This window comes from Physeter macrocephalus, chromosome 2 (genome assembly GCF_002837175.3).
Source record: "Physeter macrocephalus isolate SW-GA chromosome 2, ASM283717v5, whole genome shotgun sequence".
Lineage (NCBI taxonomy): Eukaryota > Metazoa > Chordata > Mammalia > Artiodactyla > Physeteridae > Physeter > Physeter macrocephalus.
In genome coordinates, this window is record NC_041215.1 from 112,208,243 (window position 1) to 112,234,182 (window position 25,940).

Sequence of the window (25,940 nt, forward strand, 5' to 3'; positions counted from 1 at the left end):
AAGGTTTGTTTTCTTAAATGTACTTAAAAAATGGCTAATGTTTAACGACTGATCTTGAAATACCAGAAGTATGCAAGTATACACCTGTGAGTGTGAATATTTGTAGCAGTTGAAGGAGATGAACGCATTGTGCTTATTTAATTTTCTCTGCAATGTGTAATTATGAGAGCCTTAATTTATTCATTCCACAAACAATTATTAAGAGCCTTGCTGCTGTGGGTAGTTATTGTGGGAGAGAAGGAAGGGGCAGATGCCACTGTCACCCCCCCTCTTCCAGAGTGTAGGCAGCATCACATAATATTTTTGCACAGGAGAATGAATTCATTAAAATAAATCTGTGTGTTCTAAAAAAGGAAACTGCATTATTTCAGATATTGAACAAAATCTAATAGGCTAGTCTCAGAGATATGTGAAATAGATTGTTTTTTTCCTCAGAAATTTCTCAGTGGAATCATGTATGAAATTTCCAAACAGGACTTACTATTCCCCTTGGATACTGTAAAAACCTTAGGCCCATTCTCTCTTTTTAGGTTTCACTCAGAGTAAGTGAAAACATTTCATATTTGGTAAAAAAAAAATATATATATATATATTTGGTATTTTACCATCTAACTAAATTTCTACAGGACATATTTCAGGTGAGAAACTGTTTCCTGATCTTCAGACTCATATAGCAATTCACTATATTAATTTTGAACTTTGGGGTATTTACGTGAATTGGAAAAGGATGAAGTTGTTATTTAACCACTAAAAAATGTATTCAGTATATTGTCAATAGGCATTAATCAGCTCTGTTACAATTTATCTGGGCATTAGAGAAGTGTCATATTACCTCATCAAAAGTTTCTTGATTTCTAAATTTTCTAGGACCATTTTAAAATTCATCTTGTGGTATGTTAATAGATTTTGTGTAGTAAATCAGGGTTTATTCAAATAGTCTGTTACATTGTCAAATCAAAATAGAATTTGACTATTGGACTCTCAGAGAGTCAGGGACCTGTATCATGGTTTTTCTAATCAATATCGTCTTGACATTAGTTAATTCCTTTACTGATTTTTTCACTGAAATCTTCAGCATGTAGAGTAGTCCCTGGACAACAGCAGGAGTTCAATAAATATTTATTTAATTATTTGATGGATAAATGACTTTGTCGATATTTACCCCCATTACTGTTTTGTTCTTGTTTTTCATGAGATTACAGACTCTAAAACAGACATTTGGTCCATTTTTTTCAGTTACCCCAAATATTCATTATATGTTTCTAATTAATCAATATTAATTAGATAACTAATATCAGGCAGAAAATCAGGCAAACCATGTGCCAAAATTTCTTCAGGCTATATGCAAAAGGGTTTTTCTGGTCTTAGGTTAAGATGGAAAGAATTTTTGAAATGTCCCCTTTCACTTTCACCAGCTAAGGGAAAGACGCCAAACTGCAGTATGAGTTTTGCTTTATGGACGCTTCTTAAATACTACTCCCAGGCTTGGCATTGTTTACTGCTCTTCATGTCTTCAGCCAAAATTTTGCTGCAGCAGACGGGGCGGGGAGGCTGTTCTCTTTCTCTCTCAATGTAATACTAGGAATGATGTCATAATCTTCTTAAACACTTGGTTGCTTATTATGGACTACTAAGTATGACATCATTTTATGTATATATGCTTATATACATGTATATAATCTGTAAGGAAACTTCTAGAATCATAATAGCTTTAGGGAATGCTATTCTTTTCATTTATTTTTATTAATAAAACTATAATTTTTGTTATTAACTATGTGCTAGATAATATCCTAAGCCCTTAACATACATTACTACATTTTAACTGTCTCTACAATCCGGGGAGATGGGTATGGTCTCCATATTATGAATGAACTGAGATTCCAATTGGACAGTCAACGCAAGTCTGGCCCAAAGTCCTTCATATTAATCACAGAATACTACATTTTTTTCTAGTAGATTTTTTGGCTCATAATCATCATTTTAATGTTTTATTATGCACATGAAATATATGTTACTGAAATAAGGTTAAAACAGTATGCTTGTAGATTCTTGTTTATATATATATAAGGTAGGAGTGAATACATCGTCAAATACTTAACTGTAATGTTCAAGCTCTGGTATATTTTATATTTTAAATATATATTTTATATTTAACTTGTGGATTTTTATTCTTGAAAGAAGAATGTCAGAGATAAATTAGTTTTGAAATAAGTGGATTCATAAAATATCTCCTGTGTCATTACAGTGAAGTCATATTACTGAATTGCATCATTTATATAAGAAAATTAGCCAGAAAATTCAAGTGCTAAATAGTATAACTGTTGCCATATCTTGCAAAGGCTTTTTTTTTTAATTGAAATCATGGCCGAAGTTTCATACGGCCAAAATAGATAAAGAAGCAGAAAACAGTGTGAAAATGCGCATGCACCCTTAAAGTACAACTCACTAACCCAGAAAAACAATTGAGGGCACTAACAATTACACAAATATGTATTAGGATGGTCTACTTGAAAGGGAGTATATACAAGAGAACACCTTCTGAGCTCAGCTGGGTGCAGCGAATTAAAACCCGGAAGTAGCACCTAGGCTCATTGCAGGGCAGGATTACTAACAATTGAGAAGAGACTCAACAGTGGAGGATGAGTCTTTTGAGGTGGAATTTAGGGATGAATAGAAATATTCAAGGGAGAGGTAATGCCTGGAGGAGCTCTGGGAAGAACAAACGACATTAGCAAAGGATCCAAAGGAAGTGAACATGAAAGAAAAGCATAGACTGATCCCATTTATGTTCTGGAATGCAGGGCAAAAGAAGGGAATTCTTAGAAGATAAGGATGGAAATATACGTGAATACTGTTAGGTTGTACCATGCCTAATATTCCTAATATTAGGAATGCCTAATATTCTACCCTTTTTGAACTACAAAATGAAAATTTCATTCAGTTCAACCTAATACATTGAAAGAGGACTGTAAATGCCAAGTTGAGGATATTTTTTTCAGTATTCACTGAAAAGCTATTGACTGTATTCTGGATAGGAGACCACAATTACCTACACTGTGTTTTCACAGGACTTATTTTATAGCTCTGTATATGACAGGGTTGTGTGTGAGAGCATATTGAAGAAAACATCACTTTGGAAGCTGTCATAGGATAATCCAGGAAAAAATAAAGGCTCAAAGAGGGTGTTGACAGTGGGAATTAAGAAAGAGGTCATGAAAGTGAAAGTTGTTTCTGAACTCAAATTTATACCCTGAGAATAGCAGCCTCTTGATTGGTAGGCGGTATGAAAAGCAGGACTCAATGGTGACTCTGACATTTGAATTTGACAGCTGGAAAAATTAGGGGAGAAAGGTAGGTAAAAGTTGCTTGAGGAAAGAGCCCCCCTTTTATCCTTATTGTATCCCTAGTCTCTAGCAGACAGCCTAGTACGTAGTAGACAGCCAATACATGCTGACTGAATGAGTGAGAGAGTGAATAAAATGAGGAGGCCAGTTTAGGCCATGGTGGCTGGATGTGGGTGGACTGGTCTAGTAGATTGCAGAACATGTAGATCCAAAGCTGAGAAGAGAAATTAGGGAAATAGGAAGTGGATGACATTATCAAGAAAGATGAGAAGAGGACCAGAGAGGAAATTCTTGACAGCATTCACATTTAGGATGCAGAATGAGGGACAGGTTGACAAAGTTCAAGGCAGATTTTTTTTTTTTAAAGCAAAGAAAAAAGAAGACAGTTGAAGTAACAGAAAACAAGGCTAAAATGCAAATTCTCCAGAAAAATTGAAGAATGAGAATAAATAAGAGACTGCTGGATTTATTATTTATTTCAGTAATGTTTTCTGTTATAAAAACAATAAATCAACATTTTGTAAAGTTTATAAAATTTAGAAGAGTATAAGGAAGGAAATAGTAGCCATCCATAATTACACAATTCAGAGATTATGCTTAACATTTTCTAAACCTTTTAGCTTGTTTCTTTTCCTCTATTGCATTTACATTTACATAATCAGGATCAGAACCATACAATTTGAATTCTGCCTTTTTTTCCACTCATCTCTTACAGCATTTTGCCACCTGCATAATGTTCTGTCATGTAGTCGTTGGACATGTTTATTCCCCATTGTTCCTGATTTTTCACTGTCATCACAATAGTGCAATGGGATACTTCGTTATGTCACTCTTACATGATATTTCAAGTGATTTCCAATAGATATTTCCTAACGACAGAAGCACTGTATTCTATATTGTCAAGTTCCTGGTCAGATATAATTTGCTGGTTTCAAAATTAGCCTCAACTTTCCTCCAAGAACGAGAGTCTAAAATTACTTTAGCACCTGCCATGTGCCAGCCTCTGGCACGTTAATTATCACAGTGACTCCAATGTAGATTCTTAAATCTCCACTTAAAAAATGAAGGACCAGGGACTGAGAGTATTGCACAAGTTTTAGGACCAGTTTTGAATCTGGGTCTGACTCAAACCAATCAAACTGTGGGGACAGAAACAAGACCTCGAGAAGTAAATAAGTAAATAAGGATATGAAAATAATAGGAAACATTCTTAAGAAGGCCAGGGTTCTCAGGAAAGAGAATATGTAAGGCAAGGAGCGCGGTGACGTCCCAAGAGTCCTAAACTGAAGGGGAGGGGGCAGATAGAGACGGGCTGGGGGGGGTCGGGGTGTGCTATGTATGGAAGCAGAAGAAGGGCACACTTAAAGAGCAAGGTCCTAATGGAAGGGAGATAAAGAGCACAGACAGGGATTTGGGCTTGGCAAGCAAAATTCATCTTCCCTACAGATAAAAGTGAAAGAAAAGAGAGTGAGATTGTCTAGTGGTAAAGATATGGGGACCTTAACATATCATCCAGACTTTATCTCAGACTGGAGGAAAATTCACTTATTCATTCAGTGAATATTTCTTGAACACCAATTCCATGCCCTTTTCCTTCCCTAATGGAACTTTCTTTCTAGTGAGGGGAAATAATCAGTGGGTAAACAAAATTAAAAGATTACTGAGTCAGCTATGCAGAGAATGATAAGGTATAAGAGTAGATACTGGGAGATAAGCATCTCAAACTTTACAGCGGAGATGAATCAACTGGGGATCTTATGAAAATGCAGATTTGGAATCAGTGGGTCTGAGGAGGGGCCTGAGATTCTATATTTTAACAAACTCCCAGGTGATGTTGTTGCTTTTGGACTGTGGACCATGCTTTGATTAGCAAGAAGTTAGAAGGCAAATTTCCAGACCAAAAAAAAAAAAAAAATTCGATGTGATAGGAGCTGTTGTTATGAGCAAGTCAAATGTGAGTCCTTCTCTTCCTGCAGTAGCACTACATACTTTTAAGCCTCTTTGATGGTGAGAGAGAGATTTGTCCCTCTTTAGCTCTAAGCTTTTTCAATTCCAATCAGTTATTTAATGAAAGCCATTGAACCAGTCCTAATGAGCTACTGACATTTCATTCTTTCCACCCACGCTGAATGCTTTATCAAGCCATATAATGAATTCTTGTGGCTCAGGTTTGGGGATGTGAGTGTATATAACTCTGGGCCAGTTTCTTAACTCCAGTTCTGTTCCCTGCTTCATAATTTCGTTGGACTTCTCTCTGCCTGGATGTTCAGCACAGTCCTGGCCTGCTAAATTCTCTGGCCTGCTAGTTCTTCACATCCCTTATGTTCGTCTGTGCTTAGTAGCAGAGCTTCCCAACTTTTACATCCCGTCTTCTTGCCACACACAGCCTAGTACAAGCCTTGGAGGACTGTCCTTAAAGTCATAGGAGGCTATTGAGTATAGTCTCTGATTTAAAGAATGCATTTTTTTTTCCAACAAAATCATTTCCGTTTGGAGGACTGTTTCGGTTGGTGACAGCAACCTGCATTCCTCTGAAGGAAGGATGCATGTGTTTGTAGACGATTAGAGTGTTCAGAGGGGCTAAGTGTTCACAAGAAGCCTTGACAGACTCCATCTGGAGGAGTGTTATCTTTCTGCCTCACTGCTAGGCTGTAACTCTCAATCTTCCCTTATAGCTGCAGGAACATGGGTGCCTCTACTTGGTTGATTCCTTCCACAGCACATGTTTCAGCTATGCAATATCTAAGAAAATAACAAATCAAAGAAATATGGCATACTCGTCATCAAGGAAAAACAGCTTAAGTGCATATTGAACACCTGTGATATCCTCACACTTATCAGCATTTATCCTTTGCTTAAAAGGCTCGTTCTATCTCTAAGCCATGTCATGACCTGATCTTTAGACTTTGCCACTGTCATTTTGTAATTTGGTGTTTAACAGCCAAGTAGGCAGGGGCAGTGTCATTAGAAACTTTAAATTGAAAATTCCAGGGAAATATCAAATTTGTTTTCATATGAACAGAAGTCAACTTAAATAGAAAAACACATTTCTTCAAGGAGAAAACTTGGGGAAAATCCTTGAGGAGAGAGACCATGTCTTAAGGCACCTTAGTACTTCTTAATACTTCCTTGCTGACTACACAGAAAATGCCATTAATACATATGCCAAGTTGAAACTAAGAAAATGAGTGTGTGTGAAACTGTAGTTTTTCTGTAATGGACAGTGCTGGTCTTCTTTGCACAGTCAAACTGGGATTGGTAAAATTGCCGGAGTTTGAATACCATGTCTTTGCCCTTTCATCATCCATTCAATTGTTAAGAGTCTCAGAGTAGACAGGATAATCTCTGGTGTTTCTGAAGCAAAATCTCCCTCTCTCAAAAAAAAAAAAAAAAAAAAGTCTGAATCAATCGTCATTTTTTGTGAATTCCGCTTGGGTCTGCCTCAGATGGTTTGAATTAACCTTTCTTCAGATTCTCTCTGGTGTTAATGACTCTGGATTATGACCATTTAAAGCAACGAAAGTACATTGATCCACATCTGGCAATTGTTAAAAGAAAGCTACTCCATTTAACAGATTACGACGAACATATATTTCTTTGCATTGTGTAGGAATTTAGGAAATGATGTTTCGTTTCGGGAAGATCTTATTTTTTATTTCCAAGGTGAACAATATTTGTACTTAGTTTTCTTTAAAAATATTTTCTTGCTCATTGTAGAATTTTCTCATGCTAAGAGTTCATTGTTATGTATACAGAATAAGATGCAACACGTAGGCATTTAGGATTCTTCCCACATAGTGTCTAAGAGCAGCTGGTTAGCACAGTTTTGGATATAGCTGCAGGTGAATTTGTGATATTCTAGAATCTTAAAAAGCACATCTACACTGCCAGTACTTTAAATAGTTGGGGACAGAAATCCCTAAAATGACTGACTTTCTAAGATTTTTATTGGTACTTGAGGAAATATGAGATCTAACAATGAAAAAAATTTTAAATCATACAAGCACTCATGGTCCTGAGTAATTCAAATAACTCTGGTCACACTGCTGCACTTTTCCTCTACAAGACGATGGATAGTCCAATAAATCACAGGGACATAATAAATGTAATATATAGCTAAATATGTGCATGCATTTTTAGTTCTACTCTGTATGTTATGCTCACAAAAAGACCCAGGATGTAGACTTTGGAATATAAAATTGTTAAAATAATGTGACCAGCTAAGAAGTTGCATTTAGATTTTAAGAAGAAAAAAATCAGTACCTCTTTTTAAGTGATACAAAGCATTTTCTAATACATGACATCATAAAGCTCACAACAATCTCTGGAATGGGAACGGCAGATCTTGTTATATTTATTACAGATGAGAAAACTGAAGTGTAAAGAATGCAGTGACCTACCCAAGTCACTCCACTAGAAGATAGTTAACCTGGGCTTGTATACTTGTTCTGGCCCTGAAACCTTTACTTTCTACTGCCATGCAGCCAAAACAGATAAATGAGTATATTGTCCTAAATCTAGACTGTTTTAATAATGCACTGACTTGACTGCTAAAATAGCCCATTCCAAGGTAACTGTGACCTCCACTAAATGGATTTCCCTGCTCTCCCAAAAGACTTCTGCTCTTTAGAATCCTGGATGAGCATATGGCGTGGAGCTCAGTAAATACTGGTAAAAAAATATCAGTTTTTACTGAAATGGTTTTAAACTTTTCAGTATGAAAAGGAGCTAAGTCTAAATATATCACAGAACATGTCACCTTACTGATTTAAAAAGCATTTGATGGAGGGATAGATTAATAAGAATTCGTTATTTAGTTCTAAGTTTCACAGAATTTTAGTCAAGTGGTAGACAGCTCAGCAAGAACCCAGGATCACAAAGAAAATGATTAAAGCTTCAGAAAATCAGATCTATGGAAAAACATTTTAAAAAGCAGGCATTGTATTTTGCCTAATATTAGGATAATTATAAGAGCTTATGAAGAATTTTGAGCTGGAAGCTGTGGATCTCAGTTCTGACCTCAGGGTAGCACATGTAAAGAAAAACGATAACCTCAGAGGCCACTGAGTAGGGTCAGAGCTGAGGTCAGTGTCTCAAGGCAGCACCAATAGGAATGAATCCACTGAGGACATCCTCATTGCAGTGGCCCACCTCTTGCCCAAATTCTCTGTCCACCCCCTCATCCAGGCTCTCAATGCTAGAGGTACCGAAATGTTTTTATCTGCTCTCCCTGCCCTCAACACCATCACCGCATTCATCTCACAGACAAACTGTAATATAAGCTCTTCTTTGTGTTCCCATGTTTTTCCTTCCAGTGGTTCTTGTTTGCTCTCTTGAGCTGTGCTGGTTAATGTGGTAGCAGCTAGCCATAGGCAGCTCCTTAAATTTAAATTAATTAAAACAAAAAATTATTAAGGTTTACTTCCTTAGTCATTCTAACCACATTTCAAGTGCTCCATAGCCAAGTTATTTTTATAGAACATTACATATCATAGTACAAGTCCGTCATCACAGTGCTTCTTTGGCGAGAGCATAACCAAACGCTCACCCAAATATCCAAGGCCTACAGTGACTCCTCTGCATCCCTCACTACCCTTGCAAACACTCCACTCCACACACTTCTCTCCTCCTCTTCCTCATCCTCATTGCTACAATTATAATTAAATAATAATAGCTCTTATTTATTTAATGTGTATTATGGGCCAAGGGCATACATTTTCAGAAGAAAAAGAAGAAGAAAAGGAAGAGGAAGAGGAGGAAGGGGAGGAAGAAGGAAAAGAAGAAGCAGCAGGAGAAGCCACCCGCACAGTAGTTTCTTTATCCCCAGTTCACAGAAGAGGAAAATGAGGTTTAATGAAGTTCAGTATATTTCCCAAGGATAAATAGCTAATAATTAGTGGAGGATGAAGTAAGACCCAGGTCTGCTGTCCCCAGAGCCAGACCTTTTACCCTGTACCAGTGGTTCTTAACCAAAGACAATTTGTCCCCCTGCCAGGGCTCATTTGGAAATGTCCAGAGACATTTTTGATTGTCATAACTGGACAAGAGCTATTGATATCTAAAGGGTAGAGGCCAGAGACGCTGCTAAGTATCCTTAGCAATGGATGAGGGTGGATGAACTCCTTACAATCAAGAATTATCTGGCTCAAAATGTCAATAATAATGCCAAGATTGATTGTATGTTTTCTATCTCCCCCCACAAACGAATTTAAATTCTAAAAGTATGGGGACTTTGCTTTGTCCACTGCTATTTCCCCAGTGCATTGACAACTACTTACTGTAGAGTAGGCATGCAATGTATATTTTTGAATGAGTGCTGAATTTATTATTTTTGAATTAATCAAATACCTGCACATGTTAAAAAAGCAATCAAGCCAAACAAAGGGACCAAAATAAAATTAGAGTCTTCTTCCCTAAACCCTTCCTCAACCTCATATCCCAGTGAAAGCCGGGTTAATAATTGCTATACTCTTAAGAATTCTTCTGATTCTGATTCAGTGACTTTAATCTCTTGCAACCAAATTTCTTTCTTGTAGACTGAGGTCAGCACACTTTTTCTATAAAGGGGCAGATAGTAAATACTCTTAGTTTTTGAGGGCTATACAGTCTCCATTACAGCTAATCATACAGCCACAGTGTGCTCTGCCATTGTAGCCCAAAGGAAACATAGATAGTAAGTAAATGAATAGGCATGGCTGTGTTCCAATAAAACATGATTTACGAAAACAGGTGGTGGCTGTATTTGGCCCATGGGTCATAATTTTCCAACCCTTCTTCTAGGCTATATTCCTCTCTCCCTGTACTTTCTATCTCATGTTATCTTTTGTTATATTCCATTTCTGTTTTATTGGAGCTTCTTCTAAAGGCATTTAGAAGAAATGCCTCTATATATATATGCCATATATATTCATATATATGAATATATATGTCAGGTTGTTGATAAATTTGAGTCCTTACATGTCTCAAACCATGTCTTCATATAGTACTCATACTTGATTGGTAATTTGGCTAGATCTGCAGTTTTGCTCTATTATATTTTAGCATCCAGTGTTATTGATAAGAATTCTGATATCAGTCAGGTTCTCATTCTTCTGTGAATAACCTTGATTTTCTTTTCCTTTATAGTAAGTTTTAGGAGTTTTGTGCAATTTCAAAAGGATGTGTCTATATGTAGGTCTTTTAATATTTATCTCATTTGGCAATAAGATTATTTAAAATTAGTTATTAGTTTAAATTATTTAAATCTTTTAAACTAACAGACACTTTCCTCTCTTCTTTTTCTGGTTATCTCTGCCTCTGTCCCATATTTAGAGGATTCCTATTTATAAATGCTGGACTTACTGGATTGATCTGTTTCATCTCCTTTTTCACATATTTTTAAAATCCCTTTTTCACTTTTTCTACATTCAAGGAGTTTTTTTCTTCTCCTAATCAGCTGAATTATTATTTGCCTTTAGTCCTGCCAATTCTATTTTTTAAATTATATATTTTAAATCATATGTTAATTTACAGGAATTTTTTTCTTATTCTCTGATAATTCTCTGTAATTCATTTTTGGAAGGAAGTTTATTTTTAAAGTATGCAATATTCTTTCACATGCCTCTGAGAAAGACACCTATAATTGTAAGTTTTCTTCTGTTCCCTGAATCATCTCTATTTCTCCAGGAGTCATTTTTTTTTTAAATAGATCATTATTGGAGTATAATTGCTTCACAATACTGTGTTAGTCTCTGTTGTACACCAAAGTGAATCAGCCATACGTATACGTATGTCCCCATATCCCCTCCCTCTTGAGCCTCCCTCCCATCCTTCCTATCCCACCCCTCTAGGTCATTGCAAAGCACGGAGCTGATCTCCCTGTGCTATGCTGCTGCTTCCCACTAGCTATCTACTTTACATTCGGTAGTGTACATATGTCGATGCTACCCTCACTTCGCCCCAGAAAAGACAACCCTCAGAATGGGAGAAAATATTTCCAGGAGTCATTTTTAAAAGTATTTTTCTATTCATGCCTCTGGTTTTTCTCAAACGCCTTGATTTGAAGGGTTTTTGTTTGTTTGTTTGTTTTAATGAATGAAGAACTAGGCTGAGGATCATAGGTAGCTATTATAAGTTTCCTCACCGTGAAGGCTGACTGCAAGTTCTGGGTAAATGAGCTGACTTCGTCAGGAGCAGGCATCTCAGAAGGAGCATGGAGGTGGAACTAGCAAGTGAGCAGGTTAGGGTCCCTACAGTTCTGCAATGTGTTTCAGTTCTGCATGGGTTTATCCGTACCAGAACTGTTTCCAAAACTGATAACCCGCTTTCATTAAAGACTAGTTTTTATTTTTACTGTTGGGGTCAAAAGCTTCTTCCGTCAGCTAAAAATGTAATAGCAAAGGAGAAGAAGAGAAAGGGTCTCAATTGTTCTGAATACGTTTCTTAGTGAATTGCCATGATATTCGTCTCACAGCCCCCTCGGACTCTGTATATGAAGACTTTCAGCTTGGAGTTTCTCCAGGTTTCCTTGGGATGGACCTGCTGAAACTCCTAGCAGCAGTTTCCCTGGTGTTTTTTCTCTATCTCAGCCTATCTGCATTCTGACTTCTAGAATATCTTCAAAATTTTTGTTAGAGTTACATTATTTTCAACATTTTTATCATTTTCATAGCATCCATATATGTTTACACTGCACTTTTTTGTGCTAGTTACCTTGTTCTACCTTACTATTTACTAGCTAAAGGAAAAATTATTTCCCTTTTCTGGGCCTTTGTTTTCCTATAAAATAACGATGGTATCTGATTTTGAGGGCTGAGATGGAACATATGAAAGCATTTTGAAAGTTGTAAAGTAGAAAACAAATATAAGCTATCTTTATATAGAAGACTTTGTCAAGGATCCAGAGTAACCAGTAAATCCAAACCTGGAGATTAGCCACAGTTACAGGAAAACCCCTTCCCTACCCCGTAGAAATTGCAAGGTGATGCCAAGTTGATATTAGAACTAAAATGCTATATGCAATGCAAAAGAACCAGAAATTATGTATTAGTAGCAATACTAAAATAAGCAGTTGTTCATGGATATATTTTTTTACCTAATGGAAAGACGAAGATAAAAGCAGATCAAGAATGTAGTTGAAATACTATAGTTAAATTAAACAAATGTGAATTTTAGGTTTATCATAGAATGTACAACTTAATTTTGTGTGATCCTTTTGCTTGACAAAATTAAGAATGTGAATATTTAGGTAATAATGAGTATAATATAGTGCAGTTAATTAGCTATCAAAAATATTATTTCATATGGCTTCAGTTCATTGAAAGTTTCTTCTCTCTCAATGAAGTTGGGACTTGAAGCACCCAGGAAAAGGAAAAATTTTTAAATGGAAGTAACAGTAGAGTGGCTTAATTGTAAAAACTGAAAAAATGTTAAGAAAAAATTAAACGTAGAAAGAAAGTTAAGAGTCACAGCAGTCTTTGACTTCAGCATACTGGGAACCATTTGTGGATAACTGATAAAAGGACTATTTTTCCTAAATTCTTAAAACCCAGCATCTTATTGATAGCCTTTATTATTAGAAACAAACTGAGAACACATCAAACAGACAAAACATGAAATAAATCAATGTGAATGTATGCTGAGTGATGCATATACGATGTGCTATCTGACTGCTATTAATCCTCATTTTCCGCATGCAGTTATTATTCCAAAGTTGAATGTCTGTAGAGGATAAATCACCAGCCATAGTTAAATGTTAGTGGATCCAGTGACATAATTTAAATTCAAGGCCTCTTATTCAAAGGAATGTGAATAAAATGCATTTGTTTGGCTTTTTATGGCCACTATTAAAAGTAAAGGAAATGAAACCATAAACAACTATATTCAAATATTGGCATAGCTGAGTCTGCTTTGTGGCAGTACAAAACCATATTTATTGATGAGGAAGCTCTGTTTAACTTACCCAGCCCATCTATATTGTAATTGAGGTTTAAAAACGTACTTGGCAATTTAGGCAAAATGCATAGTGCTAATTCAAAGTGAGTTCATTTTGATGTGGTTTAATTTTCTGTTGTTTTAAAAGCCTGGTACAATTTATAAGTTTTATTTTTTTTCTAATCCATGCCTAAGACCTTAGCTCATAATTAAGGTGGTACAGATTAGTTTTGCCCCCAATATCAGTTATCTCTTTCTTCCTCAGTAATAATAGGACCCCAACTTTTTGGAGGATTCATGATCACATGGCCATTCAGAATAAGACCCAGAATCCCAGCCTCCCTTGTATATAGGTATAACCATATGACTAATTTTTGGCCAGTAATATATGAACAAAAGTTGTGTGTGAAACTTAGCTCAACTGCTTAAAAAGAAGGAGTATGCTATTCATCACTCCTTCCTCCTTTCTGCTGGTGGGAATTCACACGTAATGGCTAGAGCTTCAGCAACCATTTTGAATATGAAATAATCTTGTAATGAATTTCCATTTCGTTTAAGCCACTGTTATTTGGAGTTTTCCCATTACTTACAGCCTACCCTAGTCATCATTTGTATATCAACTTTGCAACCTTATATTTATTTTCAAAGACTCTGAAATGTCATTTTAGCAAGCATTATTGTTGACTATATAAATAAGGTTTATATTAAAATTGCTACCTAAAATATACCTGTCCAGTCAGTTACTAAGTCCCATCAGTTCCACTTCCTAAACACTTTTCAAATCCATCCATTTCTCTATCCCCAAAGACTGTGTTAGTCTGTCTCCCGTCATCTCTGATCTTAACAACCGTGACAGATTCCTGCATGGACACTTGCTCCATACAAGCCGTTATACACGTAGTAGCTGGACGTATCTTTTAAAAATACAATATAATAGGGGCTTCCCTGGTGGCGCAGTGGTTGAGAATCTGCCTGCCGATGCAGGGGACACAGGTTCGTGCCCCGGTCCGGGAAGATCCCACGTGCCGCAGAACGGCTATGCCCGTGAGCCATGACCGCTGAGCCTGCGCGTCCGGAGCCTGTGCTCCGCAACGGGAGAGGCCACAACAGTGAGAGGCCCGTGTACCGCAAAAACAAAAAAACAAGAAAAACAAAAAAAAACCCAGTATAATCATGATATGCCTGTATTGAAAACCATAGTATTCATAATAAAGTCAGGAATCTATAAAGTGTGCTACAAGGCCATCCATGATGTGGCCTCTGCCTGACTCTCCAGCCCATCCTGAGTTTACTGCCTTGGGGTTATTGCACTTATTTTCCTCTTTGCCTGGAGCACTCTCTCTACTCTCCTCACCTCCCATTCCACTCCTGTTTCTTCTGTCCCTCTACTTACTAAGTCCTGTTCATTAGTTAGGTCTCAGATTTCATGGTTAAGCCTTAAGCCATCTCCCAGCCTCTGGTCTAATATAGGCCTGTGTATCACATGCTCTCATAGCACTCTGCATTTCTCTCACTTATATTTATCAATTTAATGCCTGTCTGTCCCACAAGACTAGAATGTCCATTGAGTGTCTGTCCCATTCCTGACCATAACCCCAGAACCCGCTGAAAGAACTGGGACAGAATAGGTGCTCAAAGAACAATGTTGACTGACTGACAGACTGATCCTTTATTTTCTTCTTTTTCCCTAAAAAGCGTAGCTAACTGACATCTCAGCCAGAGTTCCACTTATTAAAATCCCATGCATTCCCTGGGTCATCCAAACCATGCATGTGCTCTCACCTTTTTTTTTTTTCTTTGTTCTCACCTTTTAATTAGATATTTATTTTTTCTGCCCCCCACCCATTTTTTTAAAGACTTTATTTTTTTTTAGAGCAGTTTTAGGTTTACAACAAAATTGAAAGGGAGGTACAGAGATTTCCCGTATACCTCCTGCCACCACACATGCTCCCCCATTATCAGCATCACTTACTAAAAAATGGTACATTTTTCACCACGGGTGAACATTGACACATCATAATCACCAAAGTCCGTAGTTTTTACCTTAAGGTTCACTCTTGGTGTTGTACATTCAGTGGGTTTGACAAATATATAATGATATATGTGCATCATTGTATCATACAGAGTACTGTCACTGCCCTAAAAAATCCTCTGTGCTCCACCTATTCATCTCTCCCTCCTACCAATAATTACTTTTCTTGAGATCATATACTAGACTTGAATTACTATTTGGGAACACATTCTAGAAAATATGAAGTCTTAAAAAAAGTTTATTTTTTAATAATAACAGCCTCTATTTAAAAAGCTGTTTACTCTAATTGCCTTCATCCCAACAGGACAGAAACTTCTGGAGGCTATGGCTATTATTGCCTTTTGCAAGCAGAATGTCTGGCACATAAAAGACATTTAACAAATGCTGGGTTATAATGCAGTGAAATAAGTACAGACTTTGAAGTTAGATACCCTTGGGTTCAAATCCAGGATCTGGCCCATCATCAGCTATGAGAAATTGGGAACTTATCCAGACTCGGTTGTATAAAACAGGAATGATAATAACAACCTCATTAGGATATTGCAGGAGTTAATGAAGATAATTTACATAGCAGAAGCTCTATATTTGGTAGTGATTATTATGACTTTCCAAGTTTATATTTCTCCACCCCCTTCTTAACAGACAAGGTGGATGCTCAGTTCTTTATGTTGTTTTGATGCTGAGTGATATAAAGTTGATAAAGGTAAAACCTAATACTAAATAAAAAAATAAGACTTATAAAAGAAGTGTGGAAGGTACTGCACAGTTCTGTTTACTGTGCCCCTTTCCTTTCTGCCCACCCCACCCCACCAAAACAAAAAAGACAATGACAGGTGAAAAGCAGCAAGACAAAAGGTAGAATTGTGTTAAATCACCCAAGATCACCAGAAAAGCCTGAAAATTACAGGCATTCTAAATTACACCACCTGAGGCCACTCTGCTCTTAGGAGAGAAGCTGGCATGGGGAGATGTTAAGAGTTTCAGCTGTCTCCCTTGAGGCTTATCTGCAATGCAGATTTTTCTGAGCCTTTCCTAGCTATTTCAGCCTCCAGACCGACCAGCTGCTCTCACTCCTCCCAGCTGGCTTAATAGGATTTATCTTCTCTACAACATGCTTCCTGGGTCATCCACCACCAGAACCTGTTCTGGATAGATGTTTGTCCCCTCCGAATTTGTAACAAAATCCCTACCAATCCCCAGAGTTGCAAGGGTCCATTATTGCCTGACTCAAAGAAAGGTGAATTATTGAGTAATTATTTTCCACTCTCTGCCTTTGGCCTCATAGATGTGATCTTTTGCAGGAGCTCTCCATCAGCCCCTGTTGCAGAATCAAAAGTGACACATCTCCTTGTAGGGCTGGTGGAGCTGAGACACCATGGGTAGCTCGGAGGCCACTGCCTAGAATTTTCAGCCTTCCCTAGGTGTTAGTGCTACTTGGGGCCCACTGATTTCAAATGCTCTGCTGTTGCTTCTCTGCAGGACTCCATCAGTTAAGCCAGGATTGTGACTATGCAACCCTTCCTGCAGGTTCAGGTTATGCTTAATTTGCATGCATAGATTCATGCTCAGTTTTTTATGACTAGCAAGCATATTGTTGAGAGGCTAATAGCTCATGTCAGTTCAGGTTTAAGCGTCTCCCGTGGACAGGTGTGTGCTCTTGGCCAGTGACTCTGGGGGGATAGGTTTCTCACCAGTAAATTTCAATCATACTTGCCTCAGAGTTGTTGTGAGGAATAAATGTCACATTGATTGTGAAGTACCTAGCAAGATTGTGAAGTACTTTACAAATTTTAATTTTTAAAGACTTAGACTTTTTATCTATAAATTAAAATTAGGTTATAAAACAGACTCTCAATGACGTTTCTACTACAAATCAGTATGTACTTAGAGATGGTCAATAAATGGAGGCTGGTATTCCAATTATTTTATTTGTATTTATTTATATCTAGTGACATACACTAGTTATAGTTCATCAATTAATCTTTTCCAGTTCTCCCTCTTTTTTTCTTTCTTTTATTTTTTAGTCAAAATAATGTAGGATTTTATTTTTGGAACATTTTCATGAAGAATTATTCCTTATTCTTTTTTAGGCTTAACTCTGACCATGTTTCATACTTAAGGAAAATAAATTTTTGAATCTAGAGGGAAAATGCTATTGATTTTCATAAGACTTAATAATCTTTGACATGTAAAACATCACTTTAAAAAAAGGTAAATAGCTATTCATTATTTATAAAGAGAACTTTAATGAATTATGGCCAAAATAACAGTGAGCTTGGAAATCAGGATGCTATAGAGGTCTGTTCCTGGGAGTTTGATTATTTTAGTGTCTTTTCCCCCTTTTGTTGCTAATGACTTACCAAGTATGTAAATGAGAAAAATACTGATTGATTCTGGGTTCCATCAGTAATGGTTCTTAAGTTTACTGCGAATCAGTTCTGGAAGGTTAAGTCACATTTGACTGGCAATATATTTTTCTGTTAGGACCTGCAGATAAGAAAGGATAAGGGATATTCAGCATCTTAGTCCCCTTTGAAGGAGTACTACTTATATTTTTAAAGATAAATCTTAATTTTCAAAGACACCTTGTATCTACAAACTAAAATTAAATTGTAAAACAGACTTTTACTTAATGGCATTTAAAGAAAGGCCATTTGTTTACTTATGTGACATGCATAAACTCTTCCAAGCTTTAAGTTTCATCTTATAAAGAAAATTCCTCTTTTCACAGACATTTTGTGTGAAAAATCTTCCAAACTAATTTATACAACATCTGACTCAAGCATATAATGTTGTCATTGTTGCTTTTCTAAACTACCTGTTCATCTTTAAAATTTTATCTAGTCTGAAAGGAAATTGCCTGATACGCCTAAGCTTCAGTTTTCAGCTCAAATGAAGGTCAACCATTTATTTGCTTTTTATATTCTCCCCCAAAATGAAACAAATCAACTCTCAGTTAAAAAGAAAAAGTTGGCAGATCGCATTTACTACGGAGGTTAAAAATGTCGTTGGCAGTGGTTGAGAATCTTCCTGGCAATTCAGGGGACACGGGTTCGAGCCCTGGTCTGGGAAGATCCCACATGCCGCGGACCAACTGGGCCCGTGAGCCACAACTGCTGAGCCTGCGCGTCTGGAGCCTGTGCTCCGCAACAAGAGAGGCCGCGACAGTGAGAGGCCCGCGCACCGCAGTGAAGAGTGGCCCCCGCTCGCCACAACTAGAGAAAGCCCTCGCACAGAAACGAAGACCCAACACAGCCAAAAATAAATAAATAAATTTATTTTTTTTTTAAATGTTGTTGGCTTTTAAAACAAATATAAAACTACTAAAATGTTTTATCTTAAAATTCATTTAGGTAGAATTAGCAAATATGCCAAGAGGCAGTAGGCTACCCATTCAGTGATAAACTAAATGCTGATGAAAACACTGCATTTGATTTCACATGCTCCTCTTCAGCTGGCTTGGAGTCACCTTGGCCTCCCTGAGCTGTCAGAAGATTGAGCCTTTTGTAAGCTCTCTGGATCAGAATCCCAGCACGTTGAAGAGCTACTGTAAATAGGAAGATGAATACGGAAATAAATCCTAAACCTCTTTTACTAGTATTGATAGTTAATACCTACTACCGATAAAAGTACATATTTATACTGGCGATCTCTTTTTTTGCAGTACGCGGGCCTCTCACTATTGTGGCGTCTCCCGTTGCAGAGCACAGGCTCTGGACGCGCAGGCTCAGCAGCCATGGCTCATGGGCCCGGCTGCTCCGTGGCATGTGGGATCTTCCCGGACCGGGGCACGAACCCGTGTCCCCTGCATCGGCAGGCGGGCTCTCAACCACTGTGCCACCAGGGAAGCCCGTGGTGATCTCTTTTAATGATCTCGCAGAACAAGAACCAGCTCTCCTGACGACTGAAAGAGACCAAGAAGACTCAGGTTATTGTAAGAACCTTAGTGGATGCTGAGCATGCCAAAACTGGACTAACTCCGTTACCAAACTCAGGTTCGGCTGCTCACTGCTCAAAAGCCAATAATTTGAGAGGCAAGTGTCAGTAGAAAGGAAAGGTGCTTTAATCAGAAAAGCGGGCAATCTGGGGAGATAGTGGACTCGTGTTCAGAGACCAACTTGGAAGATTCTGCTCAGCCAGGACAGTTTTTAAAGGAAAAGATGGGGGGAAGAAAGTGAATCATCAAGGCAGGAGGTTGGGTTCTGCATCATTCTCCATTGCATGCAGACTGGCCGACTCTCTCTTCAGATGTTATCTTGCTGGAGTGATCTGCCTGCAGGACTCCTTAGGGGGCTGTTGCTTGTAGATAGCTAATCATTCTTTAACTACTTCATTCTTCATTCTTACTTCTTTTTATCTAGGAAAAGAATCGGCAGGTTAGGCAGGGCATAGTGTGCATTCAGAAAAGCATAAATCAGGAGTTAGTTTCAACTGCTTAGTGATCTCATTCCTATAATTAGGGTTGTAAGGTTACAAGGGGACAGAAATGGGTAAACAAGAAAGGGGCAAAAGAGCTGTTTTCATCTCCACTCCATTGGGGTTTTCCTAAGAGTGAAGAGCTACCTATGGTGCTTGGGGCCACTTCGCTGAAGTAAATATTACACATTGGAAATTTACTACCAAATCTTAAAATGGCTTCACAACTTGCCCTATTTTCTGGAAATAGGAAGCAAAGTGTCAAGAGATGCTTTGGCGACCACACCTCCCTGGCAGCCCTAGGAGGGAGGCTAATGATTCAGGCAGACATCTCAAGTTCAAAAATCAGTAGCTTGAACTGAGACCATTTACAAAAGAAACTGCTTAACCTCAAATATCAAAGAAAGATAAGACATCCTTAACAAAGAGGACTACTGGCTGTGCACTGTCTTTCTTTCTTCCAACTCCACCAGGAGTCCAACTGGGTTCAATCATGGGGACAATAATAGTTAGTTGAATAGGATTGCCTGTTCAGACCTTGGCTTCAGACCTGGTCTGAATAAGAAGTTTCTGGGAAAAATAAACTCCTGCATTTATTTAAGGCTAAAGTACAATGTAGAAAGTACAATATGGCATGGCTATTATTATTTTTTCTACCTAGCATGCTGCTCATGACAGATTCCCAAGTACTAATCAATAATCAACAGAAAGAACTTTATCACCTCCAATGTGCCTTCATAGTTATTGTCTCATTTGATGTAGAAACTTAAAGAAAGTGGGGCTTAGCACAGACCATTGACCTTGTTGTATGTGTAGAGAGGGAAACAGGGCACAGAGTAATTTAAGGGCACATAGTTAAAGCTTCTCTGCTTGATGGTGGGCAGCTCCTTTTACTCCATGTTAACAGCTGAGTGGGGAGAGGAATTACCCACACTCTTTAATTCCTCTATAACTGTGTCTCCTCTCTTTGTATCATCCTTTTTTGACCACATAACAGAGAAGCCACAGTTTTGCACATTTTTGAGAGAATCTCTCTCAATTTTTGAAGTAAATATAATACTTTAAGAGAACATTTCTTGTTAGTAACCATCCCAGTCTTTTCATCTGTGGAACAACCCACAATTACTACTACTGGTTTCAAAATTGATCTAGCAATCTTAGGGCTATGTATGCTCAGGTGGCAAAAAAAGAGATTTGGAAAAGCTTGTATAACGCCACAGTAAAACCACAGATGTCCCGCTTTTGCTGGAGAGAGGAATGTGCAGTCGCCTGGGGGGACATGTTACACATTCCGGTGAGCTAAGGGCTCTGCCTTGCTGAGCTTTGGCAGGTCCCATGGCCTGCTGGAGGATTTTGTTTTGCATGCCATGTGCATTCACTAGGTTTGCACCAGTTTGAACTACTTTACCTCGAGATCCACTGGATCTTTCCAGCCTTAAGGAGAGGTACCAAAAAGAGGCTATAGATCAGGGTAGGGACTAAGACGGATGAACAGACTTGTAATCTTAGGATCATTGCATTTGTTTAATCATAACTTCAATTTAGTATTCCTAGCAGATACTGAGGTATTCGTTTAGTCTGTGCCCAACGCCGTCGAGACGAGAATTCTGCACAAATCCCTGTCTTAATCTGCCCTAATCCAGATGAGCTAATTTGGTAGTTTGACCCTTGGGTTAACTAAAATGACTGTCACACAGGGAGTTCAGTACCCTAGCTACATAATCATAAATTCTAGCAGAAAGAATTTTGCTCCTGGCCTTAAGAATCTTACCAGCATTCATTTTGTTGATATATTCTCTTGTATGAACATCAGCAGTTAAAAGATAATTGGAACTAAGAAAAGGGAGATCTTCTTAAATGGGACTGTCTTGCTTTCTCTTGGAAGCTTTTTGTCAAGGATTTCCATAAAATTGTCTGGTATTTCACGGGAGTGACTTACAATGGCAGCCTGCTTTATGGAGAGCAGTTGGGATCTTTCCATATTGCGCAGGCAGGCAAGGCTATAACCCTTTTGCACGTGAGTCTTGTTTGTGGGGAGAACACTGTTAGGTTCTTTTATTGCTTAGGCAAAAATAACAAATAATTATCCTCTATAGAAGAAAATACTGATAATTATAGTTTGCCAGGCATGTTGTAGAAGGGGGCAGGAAAGACAAAGTGCTAGTGTCAGCAAATCCCAAAACAGAATACTTTTGCTACTGAAATAAACTCCCACATCTAATGGCCTCCCCACAGAAATGCTGAGAACTTCAGGGGCTGTTAACAAGACTATAGAGTTATGGTATATTATGCACAACCAAAGAGATGGAGATTTTAAACATAATCAGGAATTTCCCACTATATTATAGTTAGTGCAGCAGAAATATTCTGAGAGAGAGCGACTGCAAACATGAATGCTGATTCTAAGAAAAAGGAATGAATGAAGTGTTTGGTTCTGTTCAGAATCATTTCCCTACAAATTTTAGTATAGTACAGTTCAGCATCCTTCATGTCTCATTTGACCTTTTCAGTGTCTCCTTAGAAAAGCTGTTTTTATAAAAATTTCAAGAGCTTGATCAATATTCCCTAGTTTCTTTATAATTACTGTGACATACAAATAATTATCTGCTAAAGTGAATATTATGTCCTCATCCTTGTGGATTTTCTGTTCTTCCCTGGGGAAATGATCTAACCAAACCAGATCTTTATTTTTCCATGATTTGTCTGTTACTTGAGCATTTCTCCAACGTTGCCTTCATGCTCCTCAAGAAATCCTATCTTTTGCATGACTTGCAATTTCAACTTTCAATTGATGGTATCAAATTCAGGTAGCATTGTCAGATATTAACCACTTCAGACAGTCATCTGGCAATCAACTGAAGAGCAAGACCTTGACCTTTTGAGAAGGGATAGAAGCTAGTGTTAAACAGAGAACAGATGGCTGTTCGTGTGCATACTCATTTTATAAATGGTCAGTTCATTAGTCCGTGACCTATGTTCATGCTATGATGAAAGAATCAAGTTCAAAAGAAGTTTTCCAAATTTGGAAAATAGGCTTCCTCACTTAAAATCATATATCAAGGCTTTTCTTTGAGAAAGTATCCATTTGCTTAACACCACAACAGAGGGCCATTAGTAATGTTACTCAGTCTTTCTGATTTCTGGCTTTTTCAGAAAACTTACTTGAAAATTGTTTCTAAATATATGTCCAAGGGTTAAAAAAGAAAAAAAAAAGAGAGAGAGAAAGAAAGAAAGAGAGTTGCCAGCCATGACTACACATATTTTGTTTTCAGGCACAGCTAAGGGGCAGGTTTCCTCTTTGTAGTAACATGTGAAGAAAGAATAAGGAAATGGAAAAGGTGTTAAAAATATAGTAGATTCACTTTGTGGACCCACTGTAATCAGAAACAAATTAGCATCCATCTCTATTAAGTTGGGCTTATAGGGAAGCGTTAGAAAAAATCTGTACAAATCATTCTTTTGTTTTGATGACATCATTTTGAATCTAATAAATAATTGACATTTGATAGTTGAGATCATGTCTATGAGTCATTTATTTTTGCATCTATGAGGCTCCTTTTTGAAGCTGAGTAACCCTATAATTAAATTGTCATTTAAAGAAACAATAACCACAGCAGGTAGTCAAATGCTCAATAGACTCAAATGACATGTGGTAAAGCAGGACTGATATTTTTAAGAGGACTCCACAGTTAACTTATAGCATTAATGACATTAAATGTATCGTTTGCTGTTGTGTTCCTGTTAAACTCCAGCAGAAATATGTGTTAACCTTAAATGTATTTTGAAGTTGTTCTGTTTTTAATGATCAGAAAAACTAATAGCATCTGCCAGTTAGTATAATGAAATGATAACAAAACTCACCTAATCTCCAACACTTTCTGTGTTATAGTATACATATAAAAGATACATTTCCAGTAGGTGGCATTCCACTTTCAAATAGAGTTGGGAACTGTATAAACATTGGATACAATTTAACATTTAAAATGTTTTCAAAAGTTGAGGGATGTCTGAATATTTAATTTTTTTCCTTCCACCGTCCTAAGAGATATAGTTAAATACAAGGAGAAACAACTGTACCATTGACTAAGATGAATTAATGAAGAGAAAATATAAAATTTGATATCAGGGTCAGTAGTACATATCAAACAGATTTTGGAAATAAGGTAAATTATTCCTTCCCTTTCAGTGGTCTTCAATGTAATATCATATGGCTGCCTTACTCCTGTGAGTGTGCTCCATTGCTGGATCCTGACTAGTCTGGTACCTTTTTACTCCAGAATCCTCCAGAATCCTTATTCTGAAAGTCCCAGACTAAAAGCGTACTGCTTAAACCTGCTAATATTTCTAGCTACCGTCTTATTCCCTTTGCTATCCAAACTCCTGTAACATGGCCACTCCACTTACTGCCTCGTTTATCTGTCCCATTCTCTTCTTAGCGTTTTGCTAAATGGTTCTTTTTCTCACCCTACTGCTTGGTGAAACACTTTTTGAGAGATCCCCTGAATCTTATTAAAATACTGAACGGTTGCCTCTTAGCCTTTATGCTGAATGACTTCTCTTTCTCGCAGCAATGATACCGCAAAAACAATACTGAAAACTTGATTTCAGTCTTGACTGTGCCACCCACAACTGACGGTGAGACCTCAGACAGGTTATAATACATCAGAAGACTGTTAACGATTAAATACTGTACATGTACATAAAATATATTATTCATGGCCATCCATTTCTCCTTGAAATCTTTTTTTCATTAGATTCTGCAATGTTGATTTGTCTTGTTCCTTCATTATTGTCTTTACTAGCTTTCCTCACCCTGCCACCCTACCATTGGTCTATCCCAAGACTGTTGGTCCATCCCAAGACACTCGTTCCACACATAGTTGATGAACTCATCCATTTCAATTCAAGATTAATCTTCCTAAAACACAACTAATTTATGATATTTTACCTAAAACCTCCAGTTAAAACCCTATTACTACAGAATGGATATACAGTCTTCCAACTAGGATTCCAAGCTCCCTGTCATATGGCCCCAGCCTATATTTCCCATTCTATCTCCCCAAATTCCTTGTGTCACCAATCACTTGTAGTTCTAATGAGAACTACTTTCCTCATTGGCTCTCCTGAATAATTGGAATTCAGTATAATCTTTCCTTTGGCTCAGCATAATCCCTGATTTGTAGTTTTTCTTCTGTACAAAACTCTCAACCCAGTGTTTTGTGTTATAGTTAATTACCATCCCAGATACGATTATATAAGCTCCTTGAAATCAGTGAGGGTGTTTCATGCATTTTTTGATAATGTCTAAGTAGAGGGGCTATTATTCAGTGTCTAATATATAGTAACAAATGAAGAAATCTTCAGAATGGATATTCTGAATGTTTTGTTCTATTGTGGAAAATAGGCTTAACTTTGAAAACAAATGTTTTAAAAAAATAATATTTACTGAATTATTTTAGATTTTAATATTAAAGCTATGAATTAATGTAGCCACTGGGTCATTGTTTTTTAATAATAGCTATATTGAGACATAATTCACATACAAAATCCAGCTTTTAAATACACAATTCAGTGATTTTAGTATATTCAGAGTTATGTAATCATCTCTACTATCTAATTTTAGAACATTTTCATCACCCCCATAGAAACCCCATACCTATTAGCAGTCACTCCCCATTTCTACCTCCCATGTACTCTTGGCAATTGCTAATCTAGTTTCTGTCTCTGTGGATTTGCCTCTTCTTCTGGACATTTCATATAAATAAAGTAATACAGTATAGTCTTTTGTGAGAGGCTTCTTTTACTCAGCATATTTCCAGGGGTCATTCATGATGTAGCAAGTATCAGTACTTATTGCTTTTCCTGATTGAATAATAGTCCACCAAATGGATCTGCCTCATTTTGTTAATTAGTTCGTCAGTTGATGAACATTTGGTTGTTAAATCACTGATTTTTTTTTTGCTATTTATATTTTAATCTAATCATACACTTTTTGTCACAATCTATCAATGCAGTCTTCTCCTTGTGTCTATTTTTTTTTTACATCTTTATTGGAGTATTATTGCTTTATAATGGTGTGTTAGTTTCTGCTTTACAACAAAGTGAATCAGTTATACATATACATATGTTCCCATATCTCTTCCCCCTTGCGTCTCTCTCCCTCCCACCCTCCCTATCCCACCCCTCTAGGTGATCACAAACCACCTAGCTGATCTCCCTGTGCCATGCGACTGCTT

The 25,940-nt window shown here is 37.3% G+C and overlaps 1 protein-coding gene across 4 annotated transcripts in view; it reads left to right on the forward strand.

Annotated features, from left to right (window-relative positions):
• The window catches only part of MAP2 (microtubule associated protein 2), a 282,883-nt gene that overhangs the window by 136,745 nt on the left and 120,198 nt on the right, over nt 1–25,940 (forward strand). The window lies entirely within an intron of this gene.